General features: G+C 32.0%; 1 long non-coding RNA gene across 1 annotated transcript in view; it reads right to left on the bottom strand.

The window, feature by feature from the left end:
- LOC112637422 overlaps positions 1-21,355 on the bottom strand; it is a 46,025-nt gene that overhangs the window by 810 nt on the left and 23,860 nt on the right. Inside the window, exon 3 of the long non-coding RNA XR_003122544.1 lies at positions 949-1,179. This is a non-coding gene — a long non-coding RNA (uncharacterized LOC112637422). The remainder of the gene's footprint in view (positions 1-948; positions 1,180-21,355) is intronic.

The raw sequence follows: 21,355 nt of genomic DNA, 5'->3' as shown, positions 1-21,355 counted from the left end.
CAGATATTTAATATCTTTATATTTTGATTATTGCAAATTAACTTTTCATTCTTTTTAATTTTTAAAAGATAAATTTGAACAAATATTAAATCATATATTAAATCATATATTTAAAATATTTTCATATAATTACATATAATTGCATTTCAGTTGACTATACGGTTATACATTAATTAATTATTATTTAATTATTATTTTTAATTAGATAAATTCTCAAAAAAACAAATAAAACTTGAATGATTTGTCGTCATTATAGAAAATACAGTATATAATTTTTAATAATGTATTTTAATCATTATTATATTTTTTATTATTTCAACTTAATAAAAAAAGAACTAAAAGTTCTTATTATTTTTAATTTATTATTTTCTTTAAAAGTAATTTTGTACACTAAGATTTTTGCGATTAAAATGAGACGAAATAAATGACATAATTTGGACAAATAAATGACATAATTTACTTTTCAATTAGATAAAAATAAAAGTAATAAAAATTTTTATACATCTAACTAAAAGTTATCTGAATCGTGTTGTGTTTGATGCAATTTGCTGCAAAAATCTCATTAATTCATTACAATTACTGTCGGAAAAAAAATCAATTATAAATATAAAAAATTTAGAGCTTTTTTTATATTTTTATAAAATTTTTATTATATTAAAAAAATAATAATATTATATTAAAGAAGAAAAATAATATTATATTTAAAAAATCAATGAAGAAAGACATTTTTTTCAATATTTGTTTTCTATAAAATAAAAAAAAAAACAGTTTGCTTATATCTTTATGCATTGCAAAATCGCATTACCTATTGCTCACAGCTGTGTATTTCTACAAATTTCAACAAATTCTCCCTCATCTCTTCTCTCTAGTGTATTCTTTCATAAAAAAACTATACTTGCTGCATGACGTCATCCCCGACGTATTATTCAGTGAATGCATAGTGCTTACGATTCCCACGTAGTGAAAAGAAATGCTGGCAAAGTATGCGCGAGTCGAGGCATCCGCCAATGTTTGCCAGCTACTTGCAAACTGTTGAGGAAGTGATGACAATTCTCGCTGGATGTTCTTACTGCAAAACTTGGTCTCCTCGACGTGCTGCATGAACAAAGCGCCTTTCTCCCTTGATAGTGCGTTGTGAAGGTGCGGGAAGAAGCTCTCCGGTGATGCCAGAAATTACACCTTTCCGAAAATACGTATGCAGTAAATTTCGATGTACGAAATCCTGACTGAAATCTCCGAATGGCGAAAAGTTTAAATCTCGGACAAAATTGGATTACATTGTATAAGAAATACAAACACAAATTCTTAAAGCTGATTATAGAGTTCAATGCAACAGTGGCTTTCAACTCGCTTTTCAAACGAACGGTAAAGCACATCTAAACCCGATTTCAGCAATAACTTTAAGTTAACTTAACAACTTTAGGATTTATTTTTGCAAGTTTTTGGAAAAGTGGGTCAAACTATTGTTTCCACGTGCAAAATCCTTCGAATGGTATGTACTTAAAGGACCGTCTTTTTGCTACTTAAAGCGAGCCTTGGTTTAAGATTTTTCCTTTGCGTAAAATATATGTCGTACCTCTGAATAAGACGGTATTTTACGTGTGAAGAGTTACTTTCATCCCTCTCGTCCAATATTCGTGAATTCTCCCTCGAGCCTTTCGATCGAAATTTTTCGCAGGACGAGAAATTTTTAAATGAAAGCTCATTAGAATGCCGAAAGAATTGTTTTCTCGGGGAACGTTTGATTTACCTCATCAGCGAGTTCTTAACTTCGGTGTGGGGTTTGAATAGCGGTCGAGTGCTCGAACGTAATGCTTTCACAAACTCGACTCAGTGAGTGGCTGTAGAAAGGTGTGAGAATTCGCGCGAGAGAAAGAGAGAGAGAGAAAGAGAAAGGTAAAGAATGATAGAGTGGCAGAAGGGGAAAGGGTTGGAGGATGGGGTTGCAAAGTGGAAGAGGGGAAGAGCAAGAGGGAAGCTCACGGCGGCGTAGGGTGGCAATTTGATTTTGCAACCTAGATAAAGAAAGCTTTCTTCTTCGTTATTGGTTACTACGAGTTCCTTGAAAGAATTCTATGCGACAGAATAATCATAATAACTTCATCGTGAACTTTCGACACGATATATACGCACGTGCGGCGTGAATTACAGCCACAAAGTTGCATGATCGTGTGGCATAGATGTTCAGTGCTATCGAATGCTCGTTCGTGAGATGGATAGCCTTGTGGAATGACTCGTGCAAATTGCACAAAGCTAAATTATTGCCAAGGATCAATCTAAGAAATGAAACATCAAAAATATAATAATAATCTCCCTCCCTCTCTCTCTCTCCCTATTTTTATTTACACATTTCAAATCTTTCAATTATGATATTTATTTAAAAATCTTAATACTTTAATCAATCTTTGAAAATAATCTCTTCTCCAAATGTCGCCAGAATAAAATTCATTCCAATATGTACAGGAACAAACTCAAGATTACTGAAATAAAAATTGGAATGACTCGTGCAAATTGCACAAAGCTAAATTATTGCCAAGGATCAATCTAAGAAATGAAACATCAAAAATATAATAATAATCTCCCTCCCTCTCTCTCTCTCTCTCTCTATTTTTATTTACACATTTCAAATCTTTCAATTATGATATTTATTAAAAATCTTAATACTAAATCAATCTTTGAAAATAATCTCTTCTCCAAATGTCGCCAAAATAAAATCCATTCCAACGATATGCACAAGAACAAACTCAAGATTACTGAAATAAAAATTTATAATCGTAAACATAACGGATATAAACGAACCAAGGCTATCCTTGTGCGAAAGACGCGGACATGAGAGATCGAAGAAGAAAGTCCCCAGACTACTCCCTTTCGCCGAAGTGTCGATAGAGTCGGTCGACCCAAAAACAAAGCCGTAACTCGATAGAGACGTCATCCTGCCGTCAAGAAACTCAGGGTGACAAGAATAGGGTGACTCATGAGAAGCAGCAGCCGCCGCCGAGCCTCCCCCTCGTTCTTCCCTTCGCAGCAGAAGGGTCTGTCTACCAAACCCCGCGCGTCCCAGACACCTCACAAAGATCTGGACGACGACAACGACGACGCTCGTCTTCTTGGGCGACCACGAACTGTCCAACTGTCCAAGTACCCATTTTCGCGCAGACCAGCGGGACACTTCCATCTCGCTCTACTATCGCGAATAATATCTCTCCGAGATACCGACAGACACGATCTCGCCAAAACGAGTCCTGACAAATTCGTAATCGCGGACACTTCTTCTCCCTGCCTTTTCCTGTATCATTTCTGAATTTATCCTATCAGAACGTGCCACACATATCTCGACGGATCACAAATCGTCCAAAAAGTAAGGATCTTCTCGATTCTGATCGTATTGTGCTTGTCCGTTTTTCTTACATAACGACGCAAAAAAATCCTCCCCTTAACGATTCCCTTTATTTGGAGTCGCGGAACCACATTCGTGAATTCGATTATGGAGATATATAGGAGATAGATATTTTTTTTATTTATTATTTTTGCCTTTCGATTTTGAAACAAGTTTATATAAATTTTATAGTACTTACATTATAATAATGACGTACATATAAAATATAAGTTTGATATACATAACAATATCTTATCTTAATTAATCTTTAATCTAATAACCTGATTCGACAGCTATAAAATTTTTATAATAATTGCATAAAAATTTAAATTATTTTTAAATTATTTGAATTTATTTTATTTTCTCCCTGAGTTTATTTTTTAGATTTTCTTTGGTTTTATTCTTCCCTTTTTTTCATTCAGTGATCCCGTCTCCCTTCGTTTCCAAAGGTTTGATTTATTCTTATTGATATTGCACTGTTTCTTATTTCTGCTATATAATTTATTGCTAAATATTCTACCGTTCCGATTTCACTCTGATATATCCTACACATATTCTTTTCTTGTTCATGCCAAAATTTATTATAAAGTTCTTCGTTTCCACATCTAAATCTTGAACAATTGTTTGAAAATCTCTCTGATATTGTAAAGTATTTTTCTATCGTTTTCAACTTTTTATATCTTATATTATATCTGAAATTCCGAATATTATTCTATTTCTATCTATTTTTTAATCCTTATATTTCTTTTTCGGATATCTTATTTTAAAACTAATAAATAAATTATTTTAAAATTAATAAATAAATTATGATGCGTAGTAAAGTACGAAATGAACACAGGAAAATCTCGCGTCCGATAAAAGGCAAAAAAAAAGATAAGATGCGATAATTTTACCGCTAAAGAAATCATGATAATATCGAGAATAAATTAAATAGATGCGTTTAATGAATTGCCGCAAAGATGAAGAAGAGGAAACATTATGTTTACGACTCGAATACATAGACGTGTATACACGAACTACGCAGGAAAATTAATTTTCTTAATGGTCGCGAGAGTGCATGTACGTGTGATTTCGTTTTTATTTATTAATTTTCTTAATGGCATAATCTTCAGTTTACATCCGATTGCTATCGTTTCTTCCGGGGGATCAATTCGCTAGGATCGGGGCGGGGGATGCGGAGCATCCCCTTTAACGGGACCGGCTGTAAAAAATTAATTTTCTTAATGCAACACCATCTGCGAAATGGGGTGAGTGCCGAGATTGCGAAATAATTAGTGTTTCCTTGGTTGGCATCCGGGAACTGAAATCTCCAGGAAAATTCTCTCGGTATTAAGGCTTGACTGTATAAGTTTCATGGCTTATTGCCCACTGGGATATTATATGTATTATACTGCATAGTACTTTCGCAGATGCATGATGCGTATTGTAAAATCGTGATATTTAGATGATAATATTATATGAATTGTAATATTTTTATTTAGAAACGTTCGAGGGTCAATTAAAATTTTGTTAATAAAATAATATTTATCGCGTAAAGCACGCAAAATTTCTTGTATATACATATATATTTTTTTTTTCGATAAAATATTCGCACAATTTTTATTATATTATATTTCATTTAAAATATTAATTTTTCTTTCAAATTGTTATTATAACTAATATTAATTATTTTCATTCATAAAAGAATTAATTGTTACATTTTCTGTTGCAATTTGACATATAAATATTTTTATACATTAATGGTAATCAATATTTATTGAAATCACATCGATAATTAATATAAAAAAAAACAGATAAAATAAATATCTCTCGATGCAGCGATAAATATTACTTTCTTCCACAGATAATAATTTAATATTGCCCGGTTTCTCAAATCGCATCTATATGTAAGAAGCGAATGTTTGAAAGTTTCTTCAAGGTTGAAGGACGTGTTTTACATTTCAGTACCATTAAGAAAATGAGATTTGCAATTCAGATAGGCAAGATACTTCGCGGATTTGCATTGACATTGCCGACTTTTTCAGAAGAAAACTCGGAATGCATCTTGTAACACACTCGTTATCGAAGATTAGACTAATCATTTAATAGTCACTACAAAGAAGAAAGACATAGTCACTGTCAAGTCATAGTTCTCAAAATCATCAGAATAACCTTCATACAAATTTAATGCTGAGCTCTTCATTCTTCTGCAAAAATAACGCATGCAATGCTCATGTCACCAGAGAGAGAGACTCGCTCTTTTTACCTATTTTAAATTTTGTTGTCAAGATTATTTTGGATGAGTCAATCAGAATCGAGAGTTCTGTCAACGAGGAGTCGTAAGTCTTCGGAAAACAGAGTACAGGACGGGGGAGAGCAACGGCGACCGATAGAAGAAACGGCGTCCTCCCTCCGGCAATCTCGTGTCGCGACATCGTAACTGCCTCGGACGTTCTATAGGTCCGTAACCGTTTCGGAATCTGGGGGATGGGCGAGAAGGGTGATGGTTGGCACGAAGTACGGATACAGCGTAAATTGTTAAGGCGAGGCCTCGCCTAGTTATAAATTAGGAAAGAGGCAATCTCGCCCGGGCTGGATGTTTTCCCGCATTTTCCGCGCTCTCCCCGCGCGCCCGCCTCCCTGTCTCTTTGTACGAGGCTTTAGTACCGGTCATAAAAAAAGGAGGAAGCGAGCCGTCTCAGAAATCCAGCTGAAATTAAGCCCCATCGTGTATGGTTCCTTAAAAAAAAGGAGAGAGAGAAAGGGAGAGAGAAGAAATGAAAGAGAGAGAGATGGAGAAGAAAGAAGGATTAAACGACGCGCATTTTCTTCTCGCTTTCTTATCCTAATCACAGTTAGGCTACCTTTACTGTCTTTCGCGAGATTGCATCGCATTTGTACGACAGTATCGCGGCAAAAGCTTGCCCTTGTCATGGAAAGCGGTTTAAGGTAGAGACCGATCCGCTCAGTCAAAGACATGTTCCCTTAACTATAGATGTATGTCTCCAAAACATGAAAAAATTTTATAAGAAAATTCTATATGCGAAGAAAGACGAGTAACTATAAAACAAATAATTATATATTGACTACGTTTTACATATCTATAGTTCCTTATAATCATAAACGAATGTGAATATCTTTCCTCGAGTCTTGCCTTTTTCAGAATTTAGATAGAATTTATTCTCTTAAGTGGAATAAATATATCATTACATTGAGCAGTACTATGAGTAATATAATATAAATATTTATAAATATTTATAAATATTTATAAATTTTTATATTTATAATTTATAATTTTTAATTCTAAGTTAACTTTATAATTTTTAATTCTAAGTTAATGTTTGTAAATATATGTAATTAGGAATATTTAATTTTTATCTTTAAAATTCTTTTAAAATATTTAATCTTTCAAAATATTTAATATTTAATCTTTAAAAATCCTTGAAAAAAACTCTTTCAAACTGAATCAATGACAATATATTACTGATTAAAGCAGTGACAAAATTTCGTCGGTCAGATCAGTGGTTATTTCACTAATTTTCAGTAGAAATACTCACGTTTTGATCCTCCATCTTAATAGTAAAATTGTAGTAAGATTTCATTGGTAGTAAACCAATGGTCGTAAGACTTTGGAAAAATCATTATCACTAATTGATTTATCTCAATCAGTGCTACACTTATAAAATCTTGAATTGAAATCTTACTACAATTTTACTACTAAGATGGAGGATCAAAGCGTGAGTATTTCTACTGAAAATTAGTGAAATAACCATTGATCTGACCGACGAAATTTTGTCACTGCTTCAATCAGTAATATATTGTCATTGATTCAGTTTGAAAGAGTTTTTTTCAAGAATTTGTAAAGATTAAACATTAAATATTTTTAAAGATTAAATATTAAATATTTTAAAAGAATTTTAAAGATAAAAATTAAATATTCCTAATTACATATATTTACAAACATTAATTTAGAATTAAAAATTATAAAGTTAACTTAGAATTAAAAATTAAAAATTATAAATATAAAAATTTATAAATATTTATAAATATTTATAAATATTTATAAATTTTTATATTTATAATTTTTATATTTATAATTTTTATATTTATAATTTTTATATTTATAATTTTTAATTATGAATATAAAAATTTATGAATATTTATAAATATTTATAAATATTTATAAATTTTTATATTTATAATTTTTAATTTTTAATTCTAATTTAACTTTATAATTTTTAATTCTAAGTTAATGTTTGTAAATACATGTAATTAGGAATATTTAATTTTTATCTTTAAAATTCTTTAAAAATATTTAATCTTTAAAAATATTTAATATTTAATCTTTAAAAATTCTTGAAAAAACTCTTTCAAACTGAATCAATGACAATATATTACTGATTAAAGCAGTGACAAAATTTCGTCGGTCTGATGAACGGTTATTTCACTAATTTTCAGTAGAAATACTCACGCTTTGATCCTCCATCTTAGTAGTAAAATTGTAGTAAGATTTCATTTCAAGATTTTAAAACTGTAGCACTGATTGAAATAAATCAATTAGTGATGGTGACTTTTCCAATGTCTTACGACCATTGGTTTACTACCAATGAAATCTTACTACAATTTTACTATCAAGATGGAGGATCAAAGCGTGAGTATTTCTACTGAAAATTAGTGAAATAACCGTTGATCAGACCGACGAAATTTTGTCACTGCTTTAATCAGTAATATATTGTCATTGATTCAGTTTGAAAGAGTTTTTTTCAAGAATTTGTAAAGATTAAATATTAAACATTTTTTAAGATTAAATATTTTTAAAGAATTTTAAAGATAAAAATTAAATATTTCTAATAACATATATTTACAAACATTAACTTAGAATTAAAAATTATAAAGTTAAGTTAGAATTAAAAATTAAAAATTATAAATATAAAAATTAAAACTTACAAATATAAAAATTTATAAATATTTATAAATATTTATAAATATTTATAAATTTTTATATTTATAATTTTTAATTTTTAATTCTAAGTTAACTTTATAATTTTTAATTCTAAGTTAATGTTTGTAAATGTATGTAATTAGGAATATTTAATTTTTATCTTTAAAATTCTTTAAAAATATTTAAGCTTTAAAAATATTTAATATTTAATCTTTAAAAATTCTTGAAAAAAACTCTTTCAAACTGAATCAATGACAATATATTACTGATTAAAGCAGTGACAAAATTTCGTCGGTCAGATCAGTGGTTATTTCACTAATTTTCAGTAGAAATACTCACGCTTTGATCCTCCATCTTAGTAAAATTGTAGTATGATATTGTAGTAAAATTGTAGTAAGATTTCGTTTTATAAGTGTAGCACTGATTGAGATAAATCAATTAGTGATAATGATTTTTCCAAAGTCTTACGACCATTGGTTTACTACCAATGAAATCTTACTACAATTTTACTACCAAGATGGAGGATCAAAGCGTGAGTATTTCTACTGAAAATTAGTGAAATTACCGTTGATCAGACCGACGAAATTTTGTCACTGCTTTAATCAGTAATATATTGTCATTGATTCAGTTTGAAAGAGTTTTTTCAAGAATTTTTAAAGATTAAATATTAAATATTTTTAAAGATTAAATATTTTTAAAGAATTTTAAAGATAAAAATTAAATATTCCTAATTACATATATTTACAAACATTAACTTAGAATTAAAAATTATAAAGTTAAATTAGAATTAAAAATTAAAAATTATAAATATAAAAATTTATAAATATTTATAAATATTTATAAATATTCATAAATTTTTATATTTATAATTAAAAATTATAAATATAAAAATTATAAATATAAAAATTTATAAATATTTATAAATATTTATAAATATTTATAAATTTTTATATTTATAATTTTTAATTTTTAATTCTAAATTAACTTTATAATTTTTAATTCTAAGTTAATGTTTGTAAATATATGTAATTAGGAGTTTAATTTTTATCTTTAAAATTTTTTAAAAATATTTAATCTTTAAAAATATTTAATCTCTAAAAATTCTTGAAAAAAACTCTTTCAAACTGAATCAATGACAATATATTACTGATTAAAGCAGTGACAAAATTTCGTCGGTCAGATCAATGGTTATTTCACTAATTTTCAGTAGAAATACTCATGCTTTGATCCTCCATCTTGATAGTAAAATTGTAGTAATATTTCATTTCAAGATTTTATAAGTGTAGTACTGATTGAGATAAATCAATTAGTGATGGTGATTTTTCCAAAGACTTACGACCATTGGTTTACTACCAATGAAATCTTACTACAATTTTACTATTAAGATGGAGGATCAAAACGTAAGTATTTCTACTGAAAATTAGTGAAATAACCACTAATCTGACCGACGAAATTTTGTCACTGCTTTAATCAGTAATATATTGTCATTGATTCAGTTTGAAAGAGTTTTTTTCAAGAATTTGTAAAGATTAAACATTAAATATTTTTAAAGATTAAATATTAAATATTTTAAAAGAATTTTAAAGATAAAAATTAAATATTCCTAATTACATATATTTACAAACATTAACTTAGAATTAAAAATTATAAAATTAACTTAGAATTAAAAATTAAAAATTATAAATATAAAAATTTATAAATATTTATAAATATTTATAAATTTATAAGTATTTACACAATAGAAATTGTGTATAATATATTGATGGAAAAAATTGTATCGTATCATTAGATTAAGAAGTGAATCATTTTCGATATGCAATTATAAAACGGAATGGGAAAAGATAATTTTCGAACAAGAGACTGATATTTATGAAAAACGTGATTTGTGTGTGTGATATATCGCACCGATTGTTTTTTTTTATTTAATTCTATCAGATTCTTTTTATTAGATTTTCGGGATATATCTCTGACGTACGTGAATTCTGGCTTGCGTTTTTTTTCCCCGAGACGGCTCGCGCCGAGGAGCAAGGATATCACGCGAATATTCCATATCCCCATCGAACGTGCCCTTTGTTCAATTCGGATAATATGAGAGTGTCAGATTTCAATCTCTCGATATACGAGAGAGATACGTGCGGCTCCTTTTTAATATCTCTAATATTTCCAGTCAATATTCCCCATTTATTCCCGATCCATCACTTGTCTGACGTGTAACCGGATGCCACCCCCTGCCATTTCTCCTCCGCCCTTTCCGCGAGTCAAACCGATATAGAGAGCAGAGTTCGAATTTCCCACTGTAAGGCGATCTGCCGTAAGTTGAGTGCAGAGGCAAATGTTTTCATTCCAGATGGAAAATAACCAGTACCGCATTTTACCCGGATGACACGCGTGTGTACGTGTATCATATCCTCCTGATGTGGAAAAATAATTTCATCTCTCGTAATTTCCGGCAAAGAGTTCGTTTCAAGGATCCAGCAACACTTCTCAAAGTCCAGTCCATCGTCTCCGAAGGAGAATGATTATATATATTTTAAATACGCGAGTTTCTCAGCAACAGAGTGTCTTTTCTTTCTCTTTAATTAAAATAGAACATGTATAAACGTTACGCATGAAAAATGTTTACAATATCTTTGTTTTACTCTTGAAATTTCTCATACAACTTTCACATAGAAACTATCAATTAAACGTCGAACCGAGAAAAGGAGGAAAAAATGATCTCCGTAAAAGCAAGCTCACATCCTCATTCAAACTCGTCGATTCGCATCTCGAACGAGAGCGATAAAAAAAAAGAGGAGAACTGTCGCAGTCACCGCTACGGAAGGGATCTCCGATTCCATCCAGTGGTTACGCCCAGAGCTAGTCAGGCTCGGCAGTGGGTTGGCCCGATTAGGATCAGGATCTGGAAACGAGCCTCTGGTTTAACCGGCTCACGCGCGCGCTCTCGTCGCAAAAACGAACGCGTCCAGCATCTCCGATCTGTACCCAGAATGTAGTCTTTCCGGTTACGTGTCGACGTCTCGAAACGATTGCTCGCCGAGCATTGACAGTTATCCGGTGAAAATTTCGCGTCCCGATCCACGCGAAGAATAGCTTACACTTGTGTTCGAGGGACTGTAACCGAGAAACTCGACAGTCATTGTCTGAAATTGCCCGCAAAAAATTTAAACAATTTTTAGCATAAATTAAATGCTTAAATTTGTCCCATTTCAGCTGATTTTCAATCATTTTTAATATTCTTTTGTTATTCATGTCTGTCAAGACATGAAATATATTTTATATGAAAAATATATATAATTAAAACATTATATCATAAAATTAAAATAACTATATTATTATAAAAATATATTAAAATTTATATATAAAAATATATTCTACGTTTTCGAATTATTCATGAAAGATCTTCTCCCTCCGGTCGTACGCTAACATTTATTAACATTATCAGTTGAATCATTTTTCATCCGGTACATTTATTCTTTGATATCTGCATTTTCTGATCTAAAAGCGTGGTTGGCTCTGCCAACACATATTTAATACAGAAAAATGTATTTACCCATCGCGCTGCTCTTTCTCGATGTAATATCTTAAGAGTGTATGCGAAACAGGAATACAAAACGCAATTTATTTTCGGCGGAGCAATAGAAGGGTCGGCACGAAACAAGGCGCGGGCCATTTCCTGCCGCCCCGGTAATCGATTCCAAGTGATTGGATATGGATTATAATGGAAGTTAGACTTAATGCCGATGTACTCCACCCTGAAGCATTCGTGGCGAGATCTCTCGTAATACTCGAATGCACACAGAAAAAAGGGAAATTCTTATTTTGAAAATATATCTAGTTTTAACACGAAAATCTTGAAATAAGATGATATTGCGTTAATTAAAGAAAAATATAATTGCTTAATTGAATGAAGCCATTTTATATAGTTCAATTAAGAAAAATATATTCTTACGATTTAAGATTTAATTTTCTTGAATGGAAAAGAAACAATGTTAGATAGAAAATAATACTTTTAAATCAAAGATTATAATTTTCTTAAAGTAGAATTCAATAATTATATATTCTTGAGATGACAATTACAATATTAAAATAAGACTATAATATTGTTGAAATTTAAAATTATTAAATTCTTCTAAGAAAATTATTAATTATTGCGTATGTACGAAACAATGAACGCGTTAGTTTAAATATACAAGTTTTGATTTGACGCTTATTTTTTTCTGTACAGATTGAGAATTTTATTCCGACAGGACGTACTCAATCGTTACGTCGTAAAGCAAAAATACATATATTCTGTCGTTATATAAAACGTTTCAAAAAATTATCCATATTTTAAACAGAAATGCACTTCAATTACGATATTGATAGCTCCAGTTTCCATACCTCTATATTGACGAAGAATAACGTGTCAAACGTGAATTAATAACGAGAGAGATCTCGATGGATCATTCGCTTAAAATTTTATTTTAAATTTTATTTTAAATATCAATAAGTATACAATACACGCATATTATCATAGTCATCAACAATCAATCGTAAGAAGCGCGGTATCAATTATTTCCCACATCTTGTCGTCGGGCAAGTTGGTCTGAATCCCGCAAACTTCCTCCGAAATTACTCTGATTCTCAGTTGACTTTCAGGCAATTGACTTTCGTTCTGCCAGCGGCAGACAGAAGTGTTGGCTAAATTAGGCGTAACGACCGCGAGACATGCGCGTGTATTTGTGTATTTGCAAAACTAATCCATTCCGCTTGCGTTGGCGGGTACCGCGAGACGTGCTGAATCGTTTCTGTGAGCGGGCGCAAGGAGTTTCCAATCTGGTCGCTGTCGTTTCCGGGAGAATTATGTGTTCCTCTTGCTTAGAGGAAAAGGTAATTAGTCCGGTCTGTTGAACGTTAATGCGATTATTTTACGTAAACGCCCTTTGTAGGAAGTTGTAATTGGATGAAGCCCCGTTTTACGTTTGATTTGCAATTTTACCTCCGTTTGAGCGTACGCATTATGCGACGTTACACGCCGATTAACGCGACGTTCTTACGCTTTGTACGGTCGTGGAAACACCGGTGGAATGATTACAGTAATGCAAATTGCGAGATATGCAAAACAGGCCAAATTAATAATACGTTTCTAACACGATGCAATTGCGCGTTAAGTACGTGTTATGTACAAAAAAGACTCCTTTCCTATCGAGTTTTATTTTTAGCAACGTCACTTGAGCTTTAAAAAAAAATAGCTCATGATGGATATTCTTTTATTTATAGATGAGAGAAATTAATACCGAACAATTTAATTTTATCTGACATGAAACATTGTGCACTAATTTAATCATATTAAGACCGACGTCTCCTCTTTTTTAGAATGTTTTTTTTAGAATCACATCGAGTAGATATTCATGATAAATTATATCTTTTTAAAAAACCCGGAGAGGAAAGAGAAAAAGAGAGTATATGATGGTCGCGAAATTCTCTGATGATTTAATGTAATAAAGATTCTTTAGCTACGACACACGTATGTATAGTAAAGCTCTTGGAGATGTCGGAGAGCGACAGTAGGGACGCGAGCAAAGAGGAGAATTCTTTGAAAGTCCTCGAAAGTAATAGGCTGCCTCTCGACCCGAAGTATCACGAATTAGATCTTGAGATAATGCCGCTTCAGCGCTAATGAATCCAAACTATTGAACTCCAATTACATCCTAAAATTGCTTAACTACGCTGAAATCCTGATGAGGAAATGAGAGATGAAGTAGTTACGAAACGAGCGGGAGACACAGAGACATCAGAGAGAGAGAGAGAGAGAGAGAGAGAGAGAGAGAGAGAGAGAGAGAGAGGGAGAGAGAGAGAGAGAGAGAGAGAGGGAGAGAAGACGACAATGATTCGATATATATAATATCGTACATTTATTTCCCCCTCACATCGCGATTTCATTCCGATCGGACCTCATCCTGCTTTGCAGCGAAACAAAAGCGCATCTTGCTTAAACGAAAAAATACGGAGTACGACGAATTAAATTCAACTAAGATTGACCGTGATAGGGGATGTAATCGCCGGTCCTTCCCCGCGATCAGATTGGAACATCGTTATTCGGACCGAACACCGTGAAAGTTGTTCCGTCGACCAAGATTCGTCGGTGATAACCGTCGTTCCCTAGGAACGGTCTCTTATCTGACGATTTTTTCAGGGTTTTGCACCGCAATCGACCGGAAGAACCGACCCGGGGACCGGAATTAAATGCCCGGATTCTGAATCTCGCGGTTCTGATAGAATTATACGTAAGCCCTTGTTAAGAAAATGTGATTAAATCGGCGAGTGATTTAAGCGGTTTTCGCGAACTCTATTGTATGTATGAGAAATCGTGCGTAAAAAAAGAAAAAAAAAATCAATACGTTACAGATATATATCTAATCCTGCGGACCGAGAAGTGTGTCCTACATCTTTGCAGACTTTTTTTTTTACATCGCCATAAATATCATACAATTCTCATCTTTCTTTCTGTCCAAGTTCCAACATCTGACATGTACTTGCTTTCAAACTCGGCCATCAGGCCTCTATCGTATGCCGCTTTCTCATCCCTCGAGAGTAATTCGTTCCTCTTATGAAAACTCGTTCTCCCTCGACCAAAAACACGTCGACAGGCCAATCGTGAAATTCATCAGTTTGTTCGGGTTCTCTCGGCCGTGCGAATTTTTCGAGTACCATTTTCGCAGCAAATAAATGAATATTTATGACTCGCGATTTATGCAAAATGAAATTGCGGCTTAATAGAGAACCCGATACCGTCCATAACGGTGTATTAAATCCGCGGAGAGCGAAAAGCCTGTTTCCGAGGAAAGCAGAAAGAGCGTCTCTTACTTAGAACGAGGCGACGAGAAGAAAGGTAAAAGTCGCGAGAAGGGTGAGGGGGATAAGAGTGACAAGAGTAAGAAAAATGGCCCGCGACGACACAGTGGAGAGCAAACCGTAGAGATAGTAAAGAATCGCGCGCGCGCACCAATTCCACGGTCTATCTAGACGACACGGCAGATGGGAGACCTTTGAAAATCGCGTTGCGCCTTTTATCAAACACACGGCGCAGTTGTGCCTTCGCCGCGATTCAAGCAAGCTAAAGAAAACTGTGTCTGAAAGCCTCTGGCGAGAGCAACTTCGATGGACGAGCCATCGTTTGTGAGTTCGTTTAAATTCCCGTCTGACGTATTCCCGCTACATGACGCTAAATGGCAAGGAAATATCCTTTCTTATTAATTCTAGTAATTCTCTTAAATTTTATATCAATGAAGATTTAATTGTTATGTTGAGACTTGATGGATTAAAAATATTTTATGAGTTTTTTTTTATAAAAATAAACACTGCAGAAATTATCACTGACAAACGATTATAAATTCGTTTCGAAGAAAAAGTAGTAATAGCAGTAATTGGTCAGACTTATCCCGTGTTTCTGAAATATCTCGTATAAATGCTGCATTTCATTTGCATACAATTGCTAAAGTAATTTTCTTCTGCCTTTTATGTATGACAAAAATTTTAAAATATTGTCAGAAATAAGTTAAAATAAATAACTGTTATTTAGAATATACGGATTAAATTTGATAGACTAAAAATCTCTTACGAATCTTTCACAAAAATAAATATTGCAAAAATGATCACTGACAATTGATTCTAAATTTCTTGAAAGAAAAATAATAAAAGTGATCACATCATTCTGTATTCTTGAAATAACTCATAAAATAGCTTCATTTCATCTATAGATATAATAGTTTAAAATAATTTTCTCTTATCTCTTATCCGTAAAATAAAAGATCGTTAAAAATTGTCCGATTTTAAAAGATTCTCAAAGATATAAACCAAAATAAATAAATATTGTCGAAACTAAACGGATTAAATTTTTTTTATAAATCTTTTATAAAAATAAGCATTGCAAAAATTGTTACTGACAAACGATTCTAAATTTTTCTCGAGACAAAATTAGTAACTAGAAGTGATAACCGATCACATCTTGTGTTCCTGACATAACTCGTAAAATAGCCTCATTTTACTTACATATATACTTGCTTAAAATAATTTTCTCCTGTCTATTATCTGTAAAATAACGATTTTAAAAGATTGTCGGATATATTTGTCAAAATAAATAAATACTATCGAAAATGGATGGAAATTTGATAAATTCTAAATTTTTCTCAAGACAAAATTAGTAATCAGAAGTGATAACCGATCACATCTTGTGTTCCTGACATAACTCGTACAGTAGCCTCATTTTATTTACATATATACTTGCTTAAAATAATTTTCTCCTGTCTATTATCTATAAAATAACAATTTTAAAAGATTGTCAGAAATATACATATCAAAATAAATAAGTACTATCGAAATTGGACGGAAATTTGATAAATTAAAATTTTTTTTTATAAATTTTTTATAAAAATAAGCATTACAAAATTGTTACTGACAAACGATTCTAAATTTTTCTCGAGACAAAATTAGTAACTAGAAGTGATAACCGATCACATCTTGTGTTCCTGACATAACTCGTAAAATAGCCTCATTTTACTTACATATATACTTGCTTAAAATAATTTTCTCCTGTCTATTATCTGTAAAATAACGATTTTAAAAGATTGTCGGATATATTTGTCAAAATAAATAAATACTGTTGAAATTGGACGGAAATTTAATAAATTAAGATTTTTTTTACAACTCTACAAAAATAAACAAAAATTGTCACTGACAAACGATTCTAAATTTGTTTTATAAAAAAAGTAATCGATCAATTGCTTAAAATAATTTCCTTCCATTTCTTATCTAACAATAAGGATTTGAAAAGATTGTCAGAGATACGTCAGAATAAATAACGTAAACTGTGATTCACAGCCACGTGAAGAATTTACTTGGCGTGCTTTTTGGGATAGAACTTTCCAGACAAATGCAAACAGATTGTCTCTCGACTGATATACGCGCCAGACTCTAATGGGTTAAATTGCAGCGAATGTACGGTGAACGATGCGATGTCGCTTCGACTACGAAAGCAACGTTATTGACATACTGGCCGCACCGGTGGCGAGATCGTTTCCAAGATCCGCGTGAAACCGCGGTTAAATCTGACGTAAAAATAAAGGCGCGTTTTACGCCCCCGAGGGATCCGCGCAGGAAAGTGGAGCGTCCGAGGGACGATCGTGGGAGGACGTGGGATTTACACGTGTGTCCCGTGATAGAGAGGGGGAGCGAGAGCGAAAATACGCGGATAAAAAGATGGGGAAAGAGACAGAGATAGGGTTGGTAAACGAGGAGGAGGAAGTGACGGAGGAGAATGAATCTCGCACATTTATGTAGTCCGCGTCTGCACTTAACTCTCTATGAGCCAATGAAGTGGCTAAATCACTTTACGACGGACGTTTACAACGCCATCGACCCCTATTTATTTATTACGCCGGGTCCACTCTCCCTCTTGCACGTGCCGCGTTTCCGCACTTCCAAGGGGAGGAAAGTAACTTTTCCTCCTCCTTCTTCTCGGCTTATATCCCGGGGAAACAAATTTAATATGTGCCGTGGGAGATGCGGCAATGGGAGCTTCATTCCCTCGCGCGCTTGATATGGGAAATTTCATTGCATTGGAGTTGTACGTCAGCTGAAATTGCATACCGGTCGGTTTTTAGGTTTTATCGACGATCGAGCGATGCAATGAACGGAATTACCACACGTCAGAGATGATACGCGCATGATTATATCCATCGATTACGTGTCTTCCGTTAGTCAATTTGTGCGAAATGCGATACCGGCAGAAATTTCCGCCCTCGTCGAAGAAGCTACGTTATTTGAGTTCGCTTCCGTGACTCTCCGTTAAGTTGAGATACGATTTCCGGCGATACGATGTAAGCCGAGTCGAGAATCGTATTTACGTTTACGCGTATATAAAACCTGTCCTTTCATCTCATTTCGCGTCAAAGAGTGCAATCTCATTGAAATCCTCCTCCCCCGCGATTGCGGATAATCACGACGGGGAGGAAGTAAAAAGAAAAAGGAGAAGAAAAAAGAAGCGCGATGTTGTTTACCGCGTCGATCAATTTGATGAGAAGTGGAGACTCGCTTAATTAATGCATTCTAGTCCGACTCTCGTGCTTAATAAAGAAAAGAGAAGAAAAATCAATGTTCTCTCGCGGAGAGACGGTGGAGACCGAGATAGCAGAGTTTACCGAATTCATTACCATTCCGTTAATGCCATGCATATTTATAGTCTCTGCTGCTGCGTCGTCGGGACAGCTCGGTGACGCTCGCACGCAGATGTTCATTTACTCGGATTATCAAGAGAAGCGCATACAATGAATAAGTAGCGAGGACTGCAATCTCTCGCGAAAAAAATCTCACGTGAATCTCTCGCAGCGCGGTATGCGCGGCATTTCTTTTCTCGCGCGAGCAAGATATGCCAATTGTCATATTATCGTCGGAGAGAAATAAAAATATCTGATCCTTTGTCAAGAGACACAAATAAAAAAAAAAAACAAAACCTTTTATTATAAAATATGATCTTTTTTGTGTGAGAGAAAAAAACAAGTCTCTTTTTTTTCATTTTTCTTTTTTTCAAATGCATATGTTTATATTTTGACTATCGCAAGTTGATTTTGTTAATTAAATAAATTTTCCAAAAATAAATTAAAATAGAATTTGAATAAATTGTTTTTATAGTATAATTGTGTTTATATAAATATAAAAACACAGTTTATAATCTTTAAAAATGTACTTTAGTTATTTTAATATAATAATAAAATTTTTATATTTTTATTTATTTCTTTTTTTCGAAAAAAATTTTAATAAATTAATGAGTACCATTTTTGCTATTAAAATGACACTAAATACGATATAATTTTTAATTAAGTTAATAATAAAAATTTTTGTTATACATCTAATTAAAAAATATTCAAATTACATTGTATTTGATGCAAAAAGTTTCGCAAGTTTCATTAATGCATTAAAATTATTTTTGACAAAAGATAAATTAAAATATAAAAAATGTAAAATCCTTTTTATTATATTAACAAAAAAGAAATGTGAAGAAAAATAATATTATATTGAAAAAAGCCATTTTTTTCTTTTTTCCAATGAAAAAAAAAACATGTTTTTTTCAACAATTGTTTTTTAGTTAAAAAAAAACAATCTTTTTGTATATCTCTATCGCGCTATCTCATGAAACAATTCGTTAAAGACGTCCATATTCATTTCTACGATGTCGCGATGTTTTTTCCGAAACTTGACATCGTAAAAAATGTTTTAAACTGAATTTACAAAATTTGGATCGAGAAAGAAATTGATAATTTGGTATTTTAAGATCATTTCTCAAGATTAATCTAGTTTTTTAAATATAATAGTACCACCCTAATATTTTATATAAATTGATTTCTTGCATATTCTACATAAAAAGTTATGAAAGTAAGATGGTCAAAAGTTGAATAGTTTATGAGATATTTTATACTATTTAATTTAACATATATTTTACCTTTTTATGCATAAAAATAATGAAAAGAATCAATTGAGTTGTAATGAAATCATATAGTTGTTTTTATATAAAAATATGTAGTTGCTGGTTGCAAATTTATATATTTTTCTGAAATATTTTTTTGTATGACGTGAAGTTTCGGAAAAAACACAATATATTTTGTGTAACATTTTATGTGAAACATTCTGTATATTATTTTAGATATATGAGTGTATTTCCACATTTATTCTGAGTTTCCGCACATTTTGTGAAGTATTTAATTCTTTTTAGTTGGAGAACGTCCGAGTATTTAAATTTTCATACCACCTTATTTAAATAAGTTATCTTTTCAGAATTTTATTCGCTTTATTTCAAGGCGTACAATATTTAATAGTGATGGATTATCTAAGTTTTTCAGTAAAATTATTATTATTGAAAATCGCATTAAGGTCAAGGATCGATCTCCATCAAAGGGGCGGTCTGAGGGCGCAAGAATAGAAGAATAGAACTACTGTGCGAGCATGATTTGCTCCATATTTCTAGGGTAATAAAGTCGTTCCTCTCTCTCTTCCGCGAGTGCGGAATATCGTATCGTCTTTACGACCCTTATACCTGACGCTTAAATCAGACTTACCGAGGACCTTTGTGCGAGTAGGAGAAAACCAGAGAGAAGGGTTGTGCACCCTATCGCGCACCCTCGGACCATCCACCATATGCTCGATTACATGTAAAGTTTTGTCATTTGCGGTTGGACCGTATTACACGGGTTCACGGAGCTTATTTTACGCAGGGGCGAATCTCTATGTAAAAGCTAATGAAACTTACTCCGGGCCCTCAACCGAAAGGAACCTCGCCCTTCTATTCAAAAATATCTATTGATATATCTTAAGACTGATTTAAATGTGTTGGTTTTGTATTCTGTTATAATATCAAAGAAAGATACGTTTAATTTTGTCGAAAAGAGAAAATCGTGAATTACATTCACTAGTTAAACGTTACGTAAATCTGACGATGTGTAAATATTATCAATTTATTGCTTATAAATCTTCATTATGCATTCAATAAATTTTAGTCAGAACAAGTAACATCAACTTGCATTTCTATTTTTTTTTCAATAGTGCAGATATGTGTATTTATATGAGTAATTAAAAGTAATCTTATAGAATTAATTAACTTTGCATTTTATGAATTTTGCGCACAATTATCTCAATACATAAAAATAAAAATACTTCATATTCGAGTACATCTAGTCTAAGAGTATTTAAATATATTGTTTTTTTTATTCAAATTAAATACGTTTATTTTAATAGCATTTTAATAAACAGTGCATGCCCACACATATGGTGCATACATTATTTAAATGAATAGGCAGATAAATTATTTCATCATTGCACGGATATGTGTAATTCACTACAGAAATGAGAAACGCATTTCCTTCATTGAAATTATCTGGCAATCGTGCGCAATTAACTCGCTCATTGGCATCAGTGTTTTGTTAAATATTGAATTTTTCCATTAACAGCTAGCATGTTCGCATAATTGCTATTTAACAAATCACTCCCGAGACACATAATATATATATATATATGGCAAATTAATTATT

Source organism: Camponotus floridanus, unplaced genomic scaffold (assembly GCF_003227725.1).
Source record: "Camponotus floridanus strain SB8 unplaced genomic scaffold, Cflo_v7.5 scaffold163, whole genome shotgun sequence".
NCBI lineage: Eukaryota > Metazoa > Arthropoda > Insecta > Hymenoptera > Formicidae > Camponotus > Camponotus floridanus.
The sequence above is the reverse complement of the archived record's forward strand: the minus strand, read 5'-3'. Positions and strand labels throughout refer to the sequence as shown.